Source organism: Carcharodon carcharias, chromosome 13 (genome assembly GCF_017639515.1).
Source record: "Carcharodon carcharias isolate sCarCar2 chromosome 13, sCarCar2.pri, whole genome shotgun sequence".
In the NCBI taxonomy this organism is placed as follows: domain Eukaryota; kingdom Metazoa; phylum Chordata; class Chondrichthyes; order Lamniformes; family Lamnidae; genus Carcharodon; species Carcharodon carcharias.
The window spans coordinates 23,505,866-23,521,707 of NC_054479.1; the positions used below are offsets into that span (position 1 = coordinate 23,505,866).

General features: G+C 42.0%; 1 protein-coding gene across 4 annotated transcripts in view; it reads left to right on the forward strand.

Moving 5' to 3' along the window:
• The window catches only part of LOC121285813 (protein-tyrosine sulfotransferase 2-like), a 146,787-nt gene that overhangs the window by 77,371 nt on the left and 53,574 nt on the right, over window positions 1-15,842 (forward strand). For 3 of the 4 annotated variants that reach the window (XM_041202667.1, XM_041202666.1, XM_041202665.1), the window contains exon 3: window positions 14,748-14,845. The exons of the other annotated variant lie outside the window; for it this stretch is intronic. The gene's annotated coding sequence lies outside the window, so the exon portion shown is untranslated. The remainder of the gene's footprint in view (window positions 1-14,747; window positions 14,846-15,842) is intronic. 4 annotated transcript variants of the gene reach the window in all.

The window sequence follows — 15,842 nt, forward strand, 5'->3', positions numbered from 1 at the left end:
GGGTTGAAAAGTGACATGAACATTCACACTAGTCAATAACCATTCCAGCAAGAGAATCTAACCATTTTCCCTTCACATTGAATAGTATTAACTTTGCTCAATGCCCAACATCAATGCCCTAGCGGTTACCATTAATGACTGGACCAGCTATATAAATACTGTGGCCACAAAAAGAGGTCAGCGGTCTGGAATTCTCCAGTGTGTAATAATTTGCCTGACTCCCCAAGGCCTGTCGTCCTCCATCTAAAAGGCACAAGTCAGCAGTGTGATGGAATACTCTTCACTTGCCAGGACGAGTGAGGCACCAATACACTCAAGAAGCTCAACACTATCCAAAACAAAACAGCCTGCTTGATTGGCACCCCCATCCAATGTCTTAAACACTCATTCCCCCCACCACCAGTGCACAATGCCAACAGTGTGTATCATCTAAAGTTGCACTGCAGGAACTTGCCACGGCTCCTTTGACAGTACCTTCCAAACCTGTGACCTCTACCACCTCAAGGTAACACATGCATGGGAATGCCACTGCCTGCAAGACCCCCTCCAAGTTATACATCATCCTGACTTGGAACTATAATGCCCTTCTTTCATTACTGTTGGGTCAAAGTCCTGGACTACCCTACGTAATAGCACTATGGGTGCACATACACAACAGACTGTAGCAATTCAAGAAGGTGACTTACCACCACCTGTTCAAGGGCTATTCAGGATGGGCAAATAAGTACTGGCCTTGCCAGTGATGTGAACATCCTAAGAACAAATGAAAAAAAACATTATCTTTATCACTACCAAGCTCACTGGCGCCATCTGACTGCTTTCCTTTGGTTCAGCCTCGGAGAGGGGGTGGGTGGGGTAGGCCTTGGCATCAACTGACTACAAATTCAAGCATTTAAAAAAAAATTACTCATGTCTTTTGATGTATTTTTTCCTTTTACTCCTTGCAAAGATGCAACTCAATCCAGAAGGCACTTCCAGAACTAGTCAACATGTACAAACATATGTTTAATATATTGAGTTTTAGGACCATGCAATGATCCTACTTCGAGGATGAAAGACCAGTTTATTAAATGCGTTCTGATGAAAGATCACAGACCTGAAATCTTAACTCTGTATCTCTCTCCACAGTTGCTGCTAGACCTGCTGAGTATTTCCAACATTTTCTGTTTTGTAGTTCAAATTTTCAGCCCTTGCCGCATTTTTACTTTTGTGTAGTTAATTTATTTAATGGTCAGGTCCTGTATTTTTTGTAACCCAACAGCTTGTACTGTGGAAGTGGCTTAGGTGTAACAGTTACACTAATCAGACACCAATATTTGTGAATTGAGTTGTTAAATTGATATTTTTGACTGTAAGATTACATTTGGAAAAGGGGAAGTAATAGCTTCACACTCTGCCAAAATATAAATTTGTTCTCCATGTAATCTTTTGTAGCTTTGTTTCTTCTCTAGCCCTTCTTGATTTTCTGGACCGCACAACGCCAACCAAGTCGGCCTATTCCTAGACCATAACCCTTGTCACTGGAAGAGGTAGGAAAGTAGAGCAATGTTTACTTGCTCTCCAGTTGCCTCTCCTTATGTGAGGTATATGTTCATTCCTCAATGAAAGTGTCACAACTTGGCCAAAGGGAAGGTCAGTTTTGTATTCCCCATTGCAGTGGTGCAGCTCATTGTTAATTTATCTAATTCTTCCCTAATTGCTCTTCAACATGACCCTTTATTTTCCTGATGAATTCCAACTTTTAAAATTTCAATTTTTCACCATGACAGTCTGATGCTTGCTTTTAATTTGTTTGACTTGCTGTTAGATGGAAATGGGCTGGGTGAAATATCTAGCTGGATACCTTCAGAATGCTTATTACTTTCTGCTCTGCCTTTGCAGTATATGTAATTGTTTATGCAAGGCAGACAGCTGAATGATGCATCATGTAGAATTTCTTTTTAGCTGGGAATGCTGCCTGCTATTGAATTGCAAAAGCTGCAGGAAGAGGAAGAAATCTTCCCTAGGTTTTAAAAAAAACAATTATTTTATTGTACTACAAACAGAAGATTTTGCAAATAATCTATTCAAGTAATTTGTTAGGTTTTAAATACAGTAGGTTTCTCAGAGTGGGCAGTTGGAGACGAATGGAGTGTTTTGTCTTTTCAAAATACCTTGTATAACAAATGAACTATGTGTGCAACTGCTAATGTTGAAAGTTAGGTTCTGAAAGTGAGAATTTGATCATTAACCCTCTAAGTGCTCTTTGAACATTGTTTTGTGAGCTTTATAATACTTTTGCTATTAGCAACACATTCATTTCAGTTTCAACAAAAAATACAAATCTACATGTCTGATTGCATGAGTAGTAGTCTTCTAAGAGCCATCCTTGATTTTGTCTTCGAAATTTTATTGCTAATGTGACATAAAAATGATTCTTTAGGGAGAGAAGTGTATTTGTCTTTTCAATTAAATGACTCCATATCAACATTTAAACAAAGTATCTATTTAATAAGCACATACCTACCCCAAATAGTCAATGCTCATTTATGTAGTAACTGACTCAACAAAATATTTGGATGTGACATTTAGATGTCACACTGTACTGCTAATAAAATGGAGCTAACATTAATGGATATAACTCTATCTTGATCATTCATGGAGTAGAAAAAGATGATGATTTCCAGTGTAGTTCTTGATGTGTTTTTAAATGATTACCCATGTGGTTTGCTGGGATAGGTGAGTTAGTGATGCTTATGGAATTGCTATTAACAAATGCATCTGTTCAATTTGATTTAGAATAATATTTGCTCGTGTTAAAATATCCGGAAGGTCGAGGACCATGAAGGTGACACTGGAAGCCCATGTACTCGAGCATTTTCCTGTATTATTCAGGGAGTCTTAATATCACAGGCAGAAATAAAATGCCTGTGCTTTTACTTTTTGAGCACTGGATGCACAACATTCCAAAAGCAACGTGGGGAAGACATTTATGTGAAGAATAGCCCAGTTCTGAGGTTTTTCTGCATCTGGTGCGGTATATTAAAATTACAAGCTGCCAAATAAAATGGGGGTGAGGGTGGGGGGATGGGGAGGTGGTGATTGAGGGTTCAAAATTACAATGCCCATTTAGGGTTAGTTATATAGGGAGAACCTAGACTTGCATATGAAACCAAGAACTCACTAAGATATTGAAAAAATGTTCTTTATACATGGCTATTGGCTTAAGGGCTCTGGTACAAGATCTTTTAAAGTAGTCTGTTAAATTAGAACTTTATTTTATATAGGTATATTTCTGAGTAAGTTTATTTAAAACTGGAAATTGGACAAATATATATAAATTAAAATTGCTATTATCTGTTTCTGAGATTCTATTCTGGTATCGTTACAATGTATGAGTCTATCATACCATCTCATCAATATCCTGCCCCTTGGCAACATAAAAGCATAATGTTAGATTCTACATTTAGACTGATGACACCCATCTCTAAATTGCCACCACCCCTCCTTGACTGCCTTCATTTTGTCCTTGTTGTGAGACTGCTTGTCAGACATCTTGAGTGAGCCAAGGTCAGTATTTTATGTCCACGCCTCAATTCCTCCTCCCCACCCTGGGATGGGCATGGGGGTAGAAACTTGGGTACCATGGTGGCTACGCCATGCCTATCACCTATCCACCTCTACAAATTTTACTTGCTTGCGGCAGGAGAGGCACCTGGTGGCTTCTTGCCTGTGAGCCAGTTGAGGCCTTAATAAGAATTTAAGAGCCTCCTCCCATGGGCCGCTGCTGGAATCTTACTCACTGGTTTCCATGGCATGTAGTGAGACTGATGGGTGAACTCAGGAGGCCTTTTTGCAGGTTAAGGAGGATGTCCCTCCTGTTTGGGCACCCTGTGCCTAAAGGAGGCACTTCTCGCCAGGGCCTGCCAGCCTGACCCTGATGAAACCCTGGGCTTAAGTCTAGGTCCATAGGCTGACTCTGAAGGAGAGGAGCCTGTAGTCCTAGCAGTGGCTCCTGCTCCTGGTGGCGCTGTTGGACAAGAGAGCTGCAGACATTTAATTAGGAGGCAGAAGTTCCTCCCCGATGTGGGTGGGAGTTCCACCTAAGGTCAATTAACAGCCCAATGGCTGTGACATGACTGCAGGGCAACTGGCCAAGCAGAGGCAGGCTTGCCCCCTCCCCCCAACTTTTAAGCTGGTGGACAGTGTGAGGTCCCACCTCTGCATAAAATTCTGGCCCATTTCCTCCATGTAAACACACTAAAAACCAAAGTTGCACCCCCCTGCAATTCCCATTCCCTAACCATTAATTCCATGCTCCTACCTGGCCGCCATTTCTGGTTGAACCGGACTTTGCAACTTCAACATTTTATTTGATCCTGAGCTGAGCTTTCAATCCCATACCTTCTCCATTACCAAGACCACCTGCTGCCACTTACGCCTGTGTCTGTCCCTGCCTCAGTTCATCTACCGAAACCCTCCCTCATTCGTGCTTTTGTTACCTCTAAACTTGACTACAATCTCTCCTGACTGATTTCCCACCTTCCATTCTTACAGTTGAGCTGATCCAAAATTCTACTACCTATATCCTAACTCGCACCAAGTGCTGTTCACCCTTCACCCCATCCTCGCTGACCTACAGTAGCTTCCAGTTTACCAAAACTTGATTTTTAAAATTTTTGTTCCCGTGTTCGCCCTCCCTATTGTTCAAGCCTCCTATAACCTCTGAAAACTCTGTTCTTCCAACTCTGGTCTCTTGTGTGTCTCATAGAAACATAGAAAATAGGAGCAGGAATAGGCCATTTGGCCTTTCGAGCCTGCTCCGCCATTCATCATGATCATGGCTGATCATCCAACTCAATAGCCTGCTCCTGCTTTCACCCCATATCCTTTGATCGTTTTGCCCCAAAAGCTATATCTAACTCCTTGGAAAACATACAATGTTTTGGCCTCAACTACTTTCTGTGGTAGTGAATTCCACAGGCTCACCACTCTCTGGGTGAAGAAATTTCTTCTCATCTCACTCCTAAATGGTCTACCCCATATCCTCAGACTGTGACCCCTGGATCTGGACTCCCCCACCATTGGGAACATTCTTCCTGCCTCTATCCTGTCTAGTCCTGTTAGAATTTTATAGGTTTCTATGAGATCCCCTTTTCATTCTTCTGAACTCCAGCAAATATAATCCTAACCTACTCAATCTCTCCTCATATGTCAGTCCTGCCAGCCCAGGGATCAACCTGGTAAACCTTCGCTGCACTCCCTCTATAGCAGATAAGGAGACCAAAACTGCACACAATATTCCAGGTGTGGTCTCACCAAGGTCCTGTATAATTGCAGCAAGACATCCCTGCTCCTGTACTCGAATCCTCTTGCTATGAAGGCCAACATACCATTTGCCTTCTTTACCACCTGCTGCACTTTCAACAACTGGTGTACGAGGAGACCCAGATCTTGTTGCACATTCCCCTCTCTCAATTTATAGCCATTCAGATAATCTGCCTTCCTGTTTTTGCTACCAAAGTGGATAACCTCACATTTATCCGTGTTATACTGCATCTGCCATGCATTTGCCCACTCACTCAGCTTGTCCAAGTGAAGCATCTCGGTATCCTCCTCACAGCTCACCCTCCTACCCAGCTTTGTGTCATCTGTAAATTTGGAGATATTACATTTAGTTCCCTCATCTAAATAATTAATATATATTGTGAATAGCTGGGGTCCCAGCACCGGTCCCAGCAGTACCCCACTAGTCACTGCCTGCCACTCAGAAAAAGACCCGTTTATTCCTACTCTTTGTTTCCTGTCTGCCAACCAGTTTTCTATCCATCTCAATACACTACCCCCAATCCCATGAGCTTTAATTTTACACGCTATTCTCTTAAGTGGGACTTTGTCGAAAGCCTTCTAGAAGTCCAGCTAAACCACATCCACTGGCTCCCCCCTCATCAACTCTACTAGTTACATCCTCGAAAAATTCCAGAAGATTTGGCAAGCATGATTTCCCTTTCGTAAATCTATGCTGACTGTGTCCGATTCTGCCACTGTTTTCCGAGTGCTCAGCTGTTAAATCTTTTTTAACGGACTCAAGAATTTTCCCCACTACCGACGTCAGGCTGACTGGTCTATAGTTCCCTGTTTTCTCTCTACTTCCCTTTTTAAATAGTGGGGTTACATTAGCTACCCATCAATCTGTAGGAACTGTTCCAGAGTCTACAGAATCTCAAAAGATAACCACCAATGCATCTACTGTCTCCTGCTTTCTTTGCCCAACTATTAGAGGCTGTGCCACCCTAAGTTCTGGAATTCCTTCCCTAAACTTGTCCAGCTCGCCACATCTCTCTACTCCTTGGCGATGCTTCTTTCAACATATCTTTTTGACCAAGCAATTAATTCCTAATGGTGATGTCTTGGCTTTTTTGCCAAATTTTGTGCTCCTGTGAAAACCCTTAGGACATTTTATCATATTAAAGGCACAATGTTGTTTGTTCTTTGGGATTCCACATAGGCATAATATAATTGCCTACCTATGACCTCTTTGCCACTCTGTCTCCTACTATGTTGTGTATACATGTGTGATTGACCGAAAAATACACTTATAAACTTCACAAACTCCATTGCATTGTTTATTCTGACCAGCTTTGATGGCTGTGATCTCACACAACAGGCTTACTGTTGGAAGAACTTTTCATGCTACAGACAGCATTGCACTAAATTGACATTTTTCCTGTTTCTTACTTGGAATTGATTCCCCATAATATCTTTCTATAAAAGTTCTTTGTTTATGACCTTAGTGAACGCGGGAGATGTACCAGATTTTATTTAAATCTTTTAAAAAATAGTTTGAGGGCAGCAAGATGCACTTTTGACCTTGAAGAGAACACTACAGGATAACTAAAAGAACTTGTATCTCCAAATCAATACCTATCACACATTTTCATTTGTTGTAGTTTGATTCTGGACAGCTCATTGTGTGCTATTTTTAGCATGATTTAAGATGCATTAATAAAAACAAGGTTATTTGTAGGCACCTTGATTAGTTTAAAGTTTGGTACTAGATTTCAGTTTTTCAGGAGCATCTTGGAAGCATCTTGAAAGGCTACTTGGTGTTTGCAAACTTGAAGTAACATTCCATTGTGCTCCAATTGACAAAACAAAAAATTACTTTCTTATGGCAGCAGAAAATAACTTGCAGGTAACCCATAATCTGAACTTCTGAGAAAGCAGGATTATTGGAATTTGGTAGATGAAAAAAGACCATGATCTATCTAGGTAACCTTCCACCATAATAGTAGTCACATAGGAGAATAGTTGAGTTGTTAACTAAGTATGGCAATCAATCTCTATCAAGTTATCTACAAGATTAGATATGAGGCGAGGTGTCATAACCTATTGTCCTTGATTGTTTTGAACTGTTTCATTAGCCCCTTTACTTTAACTTAATCACTCCCTTGCTTTTGCAGTTACCCAAAGAGGAGGCTGTAGTTTCAGTTAATTAATTCAGATGCAAAGAAATCATTGACCACATCTTTTGCTGTTCAGTCTGCTATATTAACAGTTATACAAACCACTTCCAGTCTTTGTACTCAACAATATCATTTTGAATGTTTTGACTTAATCACTCAGCACAGACATCATTCTAACTTCGTTGAAGTAACTCTCAGGTGTTGGCACTTATGCTTCCTTCTTACCCCACTCCCAGGATCCTGAGCCCTTATCTCTCTAGGTTCTCTTCCACCTCCCCAAATGGCCTCCCTGAACTCATTGTTCATGAGACCCACCTGCTGCTCTCTCAATGCTGTTGCTAAGCATCTAGATTCTTGCCAGACCCTTATGTAACATTGTAAATGATTCCCTCTCTTCAACCACTGTACTACTAGTTGAAACCATTATCATCATTTTGCCTCCTCAAAAAAACCATCCTCAACCCCACTGTCCTTGCATGCCACCACCACCCTGTATCCAATCTCCCTTTCTTCTCGGAAAAACTCAGCAGGTCTGGCAGCATCGGCGGAGAAGAAAAGAGTTGACGTTTCGAGTCCTCATGACCCTTCGACAGAACAGAGTTCTGTCGAAGGGTCATGAGGACTCGAAACGTCAACTCTTTTCTTCTCCGCCGATGCTGCCAGACCTGCTGAGTTTTTCCAGGTAATTCTGTTTTTGTTTTGGATTTCCAGCATCCGCAGTTTTTTTGTTTTTTTCCCTTTCTTCTCGAGTCATTGAGCATGTTGTTGCCAAACACCCCGTAACCCATTGTTTGAATTTCTCTAATCAGATTTCTGCCTTTCCCACCGCACCTAAATGGCCCAAACCAAAGTCATAAATAATGTTCTCCGTACCTTTTCACCATGGTGGATTAGCCCATCTTAAGCTCTCTCTGAGTCTTTGATACTGGTGACTAATCCTCCTCCATATCCTGTCCTCCATTCAGATGGGACTGACCTAGCTTGGATCCTCTGTTATCAGTGGCTGACAGAACATCTGCAACAGTGGCTTCTCTTACCACCCCTGTTCCCCAAGAATCCATCCTTAGCCCTCCTTCTCTTCCTTGTGTACACATCACCCCTTAGGGATATCATGTATAAACATAGTGCTAGCTTCCACCTGTATGCCGATGGTGCCTAATTGTGTCTATTTAACACTTATCTCAATGCTTCCACTGTGTCCACGCTGATAGTGGGATAAAGGTAAGAAAGCACAATGTGTTAATAGCAGAACAAGGGTAAGTACTCTGTGAAAGAACAACGTGGAACAAGTAACAGATGGCCCTTTTTGGGGGCGTGGGGTCGGGGGGTGGGGCGGTGGTTGGGGAAGAAGGATGAAAAAAGAGGATAAAACAATGAACAAATGACTAAAAATGAAAATAAATGGATAAAAAATATATATAACTTTTTTTAAAAAGAGGTGAAGATAGTGGAGAGAGTTCATGGCCTGAAATTGTTGAACTCAATGTTAAGTCCGGAAGGCCGTAACATGCCTAATCAGAAGACGTGGTGCTGTTCCTCCAGTTTGTGTTGGGCTCCTCTATTGAATCATTGCAGCAGGTCAGGTCAAGGATGGACATCTGGGCATGAGAGCAGGAGGTTGTGTTGAAATAGCAAGTGACAGGAAGGCCTGGGTCATGCTTGCAGCCAGATTGAAGGTGTTCCGCAAAGCGGTCACCCAGTCTGTGTTTGGTCTGCCCAATGTAGAGGAGACTGCAGTGTGAGGGCAGAGGCGCAAGAGATTGGTCAGACACGGTTGAGGACCTTGTCAACCACAGTGTGTGGGAAACCTTGGTTAAGGAAGAAGGAAGACATGTCAGGCGTCGTTTTTGAAGGTGGCATCATCAGAACAGATGTGACAGAGGCAAAGGAACTGAGAGAATGGGATGGAGCCCTTAGAGGAAGCAGGATGTGAAGAGCTTTAGTAGAGGTAGCTGTGGCGGTCGGTGGGCTTGTAATGAATATTGGTGGACAGTCGATCACCAGAAATGGAAACAGGTCAAGGAAGGGAAGTGTCGGAGATGGACCATGTGTAGGTGATAGAGGGGTGGAAATTGAAAGCAAAATTGGTAACTTTTTTGAGTTATGTAGTAGTATGAAGCGGCACCGAAACAGTTGTCAATGTACCGAGGAAAAACTTGCAGGAGGGGCCAGAGTAGGAGTGGAACAAGGAATGTACCCCATAAAATGGCAAGCATAACTAGGACCCGTGTGGGTACCCTAGCCTGCAAAATGCAACACCTACCTCTTTACCTCCCCCTCCTCACCATCCAAGGGCCCAAACACTCCTTCTGGGTGAAGCAGTGCTTCACTTGCACCTCCTTCAGTTTGGTCTACTGCATTCACTGCTCCCAATGCAGTCTCCTCTACATTGAGGGAACCAAATGCAAACTGGGTGACCGCTTTGCGGAACATCTTCGGTCTGTCTGCAAGCATGACCCAGTTCTTCCTGTCGCTTGCCATTTCAACACACCATCCTGCTGTAATGCCCACAGGTCCATCCTTGGCCTGCAGCAGTGTTCCAATGAAGCCCAAAGCAAACTGGGTGAACAGCACCTCATCTTCCGATTAGGCACTTTAGAGCCTTCGGACTTTACAGACTTAGCATTGAGTTCAACAACTTCAGGCCATGAATACTCTCCTTTATCTTCACCCCTTTTTTTAATCTCCTTGTTTTTAAAATTTATTTTTAATTTTTATCCACTTTATTTTCGTTTTTATCCATTTATTCATTGTTTTAGCCCCTTTTTATCCCCTTTTCTATCCTTTATCCCCATCCATCACCCCTACCCCACCCCCAAAAGGGCCATCTGTTATTTGTTCCATAACAAAAACAAAAATACCTGGAAAAACTCAGCAGGTCTGGCAGCATCTGCGGAGAGGAACACAATTAACGTTTCGAGTCCGAATGACCCTTCAACAGAACTAAGGAAAAATAGAAGAGAGGTGAAATATAAGCTGGTTTGGGGGGGGCGGGGACAAGTAGAGCTGGATAGAGGGCCAGTAATAGGTGGAGATAACCAAAAGATGTCACAGACAAAAGGACGAAGAAGTGTTGGAGGTGGTGATATTATCTAAGGAATGTGCTAATTAAGGGTAGAATGGACAAGGAAGGTACAGATAGCCCTAGTGGGGGTGGGGTGGGGTGAAGGAATCAAAAAAGGCTAAAAGGTAGAGATAAAACAATGGATGGAAATACATTTAAAAATAATGGAAATAGGTTGGTAAAGAAAAATCTATATAAATTATTGGGGAAAAAAGTGGGTGATTGGAAAGGGGGTGGGGATGGAGGAGAGAGTTCATAATCTAAAATTGTTGAACTCAATATTCAGTCCGGAAGGCTGTAAAGTGCCTGGTCAGAATATGAGGTACTGTTCCTCCAGTTTGCGTTGAGCTTCACTGGAACAATGCAGCAAGCCAAGGACGGTCATGTGGGCATGAGAGCAGGGTGGAGTGTTGAAATGGCAAGCGACAGGGAGGTCTGGATAATGCTTGCGGACAGACTGAAGGTGTTCTGCAAAGCGGTCACCCAGTTTGCGTTTGGTCTCTCCAGTGTAGAGGAAACCGCATTGGGAGCAATGAATGCAGTAGACGAAACTGAAGGAAATGCAAGTGAAATGCTGCTTCACTTGAAAGGAGTGTTTGGGCCCTTGGATGGTGAGGAGAGGGGAAGTACAGAAGCAGGTATTGCACCTTTTGCGGTTGCGTGGGAAGGTGCCATGGGAGGGGGTTGAGGTGTAGGGAGTGAGGGAGGAGTGGACCCAGAGGGAACGATCCTTGCGGAATGCCACCGGGAGGGGTGAAGGGAAGATGTGTTTGGTGGTGGCATCATGCTGGAGTTGGCGGAAATGGCGGAGGATGATCCTTTGAACGCGGAGGCTGGTGGGGTGATAAGTGAGGACAACGGGGACCCTATCATGTTCCTGGGAGGGAGAGGAAGGTGTGAGGGTGGATGCGCGGGAGATGGGCCGGACACGGTTGAGGGCCCTGTCAACCACCGTGGGTAGAAAACCTCGGTTAAGGAAGAAGGAAGACATGTCAGAGGAACTGTTTTTGAAAGTGGCATCATCAGAACAGATGCGACAGAGGCCAAAGAACTGAGAGAATGGGATGGAGTCCTTACAGGAAGCGGGGTGTGAGGAGCTGTAGTCGAGGTAGCTGAGGGAGTTGGTAAGCTTGTAATGGATATTGGTAGACAGTCTATCACCAGAAATTGAGACAGGGAAGGGAAGTGTCAGAGATGGACCATGTGAAAATGATGGAGGGGTGGAAATTGGAAGCAAAATTAATAAATTTTTCCAGGTCCAGACGAGAGCATGAAGTAGCACCAAAGTAATCATCGATGTACCGGAGAAAGAGTTGTGGGAGGGGGCCGGAGTAGGACTGGAACAAGAAATGTTCCACGTAACCCATAAAGAGACAGGCATAACTGGGGCCCATGCGGGTACCTTTTATTTGGTGGAAGTGAGAGGAGTTTAAGGAGAAATTGTTCAGTGTGAGAACAAGTTCAGCCAGATGGAGGAGAGTAGTGGTGGATAGGGATTGTTCAGACCTCTGGTCGGGGAAGAAGCGGAGAGCCATCAGACCATCCTGGTGGGGGATGGAGGTGTAGAGGGATTGGACGTCCATGGTGAAGAGGAGGCGGTTGGGGCCAGGGAACTGGAAATTGTTGATATGATGTAGGGTGTCAGAGGAATCACGGATGTAGGTGGGAAGGGACTGGACAAGGGGAGAGAATGGAGTCAAGATAGCAAGAAATGAGGTCCATGGAGCAGGGACAGGCTGACACGATCGGTCTGCTGTGACAGTCCTGTTTGTGGATTTTGGGTAGGAGGTAGAAGCGGGCCGTCTGAGGTTGGGAGACTATCAGGTTGGAAGCTATGGAAGGAAGATCTCCAGAGGAGATGAGGTCAGTAACAGTCGTGGAAACAATGGCTTGTATTTGTTCCATGTTGTTCTTTCACAGAGTGCTTACCCTTGGTCTGCTATTAACACATTCTGCTTTCTTACCTTAATACCACTATCAGCACCTCCTTTAGCCAGCACTACTGCCATTAACACTCACTTTGTCTTTTCGTGCATGACTTCCATGTCAATCTCTCCTTAGCCCTCACCTATTGCTGGCCTTCTATCCAGCTTCACTTGCTCCAACCCCGCTTAAACTGTATACATTTCATCACATTTCTGCTTCTCTTCAGCTCTAAAGAAGGGTCATACAGACTTGAAACATTAACTGTTTCTCACTCCACAGATGCTGTCAGACCTGCTGAGTTTTTCCAGCGTTTTCTGCTTTTATTTCAGATTTCCAGCATCTGCAGTCTTTTGCTTTCATCTAAGGGTAAAAAGGGAATTGGCAAAAATTTTAAACTAGTGAGATGGAGAGTGTGATGCATGAGATCTGCAAGAAACGAAACAAGGCTCGAAAAAGTAAAAAAAAAAATGGGGGGAAGGAGCGCATTGGATGAGGAAGCTTAGGAAGGACATAAATGGCCAGGGAATAAAAGGAACAGGGTTGTAAAAAGATGATGCAAAATAAAATAAGAGGAATTGCTACTAACAATGAGGTAAACTGTACAGCAATGAATAGTGTCCGTAATAGAACAGGCGAACTGGAGGCAACAAATATACTCGTGACTGCTGAGCCAGGGCTACAGAAAAATCGAGACTGGGAATTAAATATTGCTGGGTATAACATTTAGAGAAGATAGAGAGCGTAAAAGGGGAAATGGAGTAACGGTGCTTATTAGAGATAATTATGGCTGTGGGGAAAAAGACAGAAATAGAATCCTTGTGGATAAAGACAAGAAATAATAATAGGAGTAGTCTGTTAATTCCTTCTGAAGCTCCAAGGTGAAATAGGAAACCAGACACTAATCTTTTACCTAAATACTAGACTTATTTACAGAATGCAATATATGTCTGCCTCCTCCCTCACCAACTCCTCAGTGTTCCAGAGTAATCAATGTACTTAATCAACAAATGCCCTTCACCTGTGGATTCCTAATCTTAATACAATTAATATAACATTCACAGATTTCCCTTTTTCTTTAAATCAAAACTTTATAACACGCCAACTATTACTTCAAAACAAAAAAAAAGATTTTCCATATTTTATACACCACATCATAATTCTTCATCAAATAGGAAGTAATTGAGACAAATATCATAGATTTTTGTTTTAAGGGGTCACTAGATAAGCATATGTGGGGGAAGGCAATAGAGGGTTAAGCTGCTCATGTTGAATGAAGAAAAATGGGAGGAGGAACATGGACTGTTTGGCTGAATGGCCTGTTCCTACATTGTATACTCTATTTAATTCTTTGTATGATTGTCGGAGGTCAAGGAAGAAAACTAAATATATAAGTAAGAAAAGGCCACTTAACTAATCAAGCATATTCCATTCCAACTTCTGTATATTATTTTCCTGGTGGGCTTCCATCACAATTACCCTGACCACCACTTGTCCTATTTACTTTAAAGAATGCTAGAATTTTGGAGATATTGATGGCACATAATGATTTTTGATTTTTTTTCAGTGAAAAGTAGAACAAAAGATCAGATTAGTGACTGTTGGCAGGTGGCTGAAGAGACAGAATCTGTGAAAGGAATGCTGCATGGAGCTAACATGATGGACTGAATGGCCTTTTCTTATTCCTGACTTTGTTCCTTCCCTACTTCTGTTATTGCTAAAGTCAAGTAGTGCTAGTTTTGTGTGTGTTTGTGATCTTATGCTTGGTGTCCAATGTAAATCGCTAGCTAAGTTAGTCCCCTTAGTTCATGGTAGTTACTCTCCTCTGAATGTTTTGTAAAGCATCAGTATGCTTTTTGAAGTAGGATGACTGAAACTGTGTGCAAGGCCCAGAATTATCCCCATCATTTGATCTGTACAATGGGCAACTTGTTCCAATTTGTGATCCAGTATGCTATAGAGGCATTGGTTTGTTGTCTTGTAACTCTTTCACACTGAGATAGTTTCAGGGTTGAGAAAAAAAAATTGCAGATGCTAGAAATCTGAAATAAAAACAGAAATACTGGAAATACTCAGCGGGTCAGGTAGCATCTATGGAGAGAGAAATGAATTTAAATTTAAGGCCAATAATCTTTCATTAGTTCTGCCCAAATTTTGGGAAAAAAACTTAACTTCAGCCAACGTTTGTTTTAATGCCAGGTTTGGAAATATTTAAATACATTTAAGGAATAAATTGCTTTTATTGTTAAGCAATTTGTATCAGAGATTTAGTACTAAATGTCAGCAGGTTTTAATTGTTTGTTTTTCCTCCCCAGTTCTTTGTGTCTCATGTATTTACATGGAGAAGCGACAGTAAAATGTCAAAATGATATTTTTGCAACAATCAAGATGGAGTCAATGTTGCATCTATAAGGTATGACAAGAGGTGTTAAATGCAATTCTTTTTGAAGACTGCACAAGATAAAGATTCATATTTTAACTCTTCCTGGCAGGGAATTAAAAAAAACTAATATTTACTAGTTGCAGTGTGCATACGTGTAAGTCACTTTCAATTTCACAGCTAGAAATGTATGGGTAAAATGGTTCGGTTTCTGAATGTAATTGGGAATTTAAAAGTTTAGTGGATCTTGTGCTAGAATTCAGCATGAAGTGCATGTTCCAGGAAAATATTTGAGGGAAACTAGAATCCATCGAAGATATAATATATTCTCTGGCCTTTGATTCATTTGTACTTTTAATGACAGTATAATCAGCTGTTTTGTTTCTAGTTATGTACATAAAATGTATTTTAAAAATATAATTTATTCCCGAGGTTTCTGATGACTTTAAGTAAGAAGATTAACAACAAGTAATGAAGATGGTCATTTGAACCCTAATATAATACAATCTTTTGTGATCTCCCAGATATTATGATATACTATATCTTTCACCTACCTGGAAAAAATGTGAATTAAATATTTCGCAAAAATAAAGCAATGCTGGAGAAAGTTATTGATCTAATGTTTCTGACAAAGACTTTGCTCCTTCTAGAATTGCTTTTCAAAACATGGTAGGAACAATAAAGTTGACTATTTTCTGTTAGTATTGGAAAGAGGTTAAAGAGTAATTACATGGAATAACCCCAGGGAAGGTCAGAATCAGTGGTAACGCTCTCCTCTGAATCAAAAGATTGTGTGTTCAACTTCCATTCCAGATATTTGAGCAGATAGGGCTGAATTTTACCAGTCCTTTGAAGATGAACTGGAAGGTGAAATGGCTCGTAAAATGATGGAATGTGTTGGGCGGGAAGCTTCTAGCCCACCCCATTAGAATTTTACCAGTGACAGAACGAGCTCCTGCAGCATGGGTTTATTGAGATCGCCTCCCAGTAGATTCCCTGGGAGGGATTGGGAGTCTTCGGCCAAGATTTT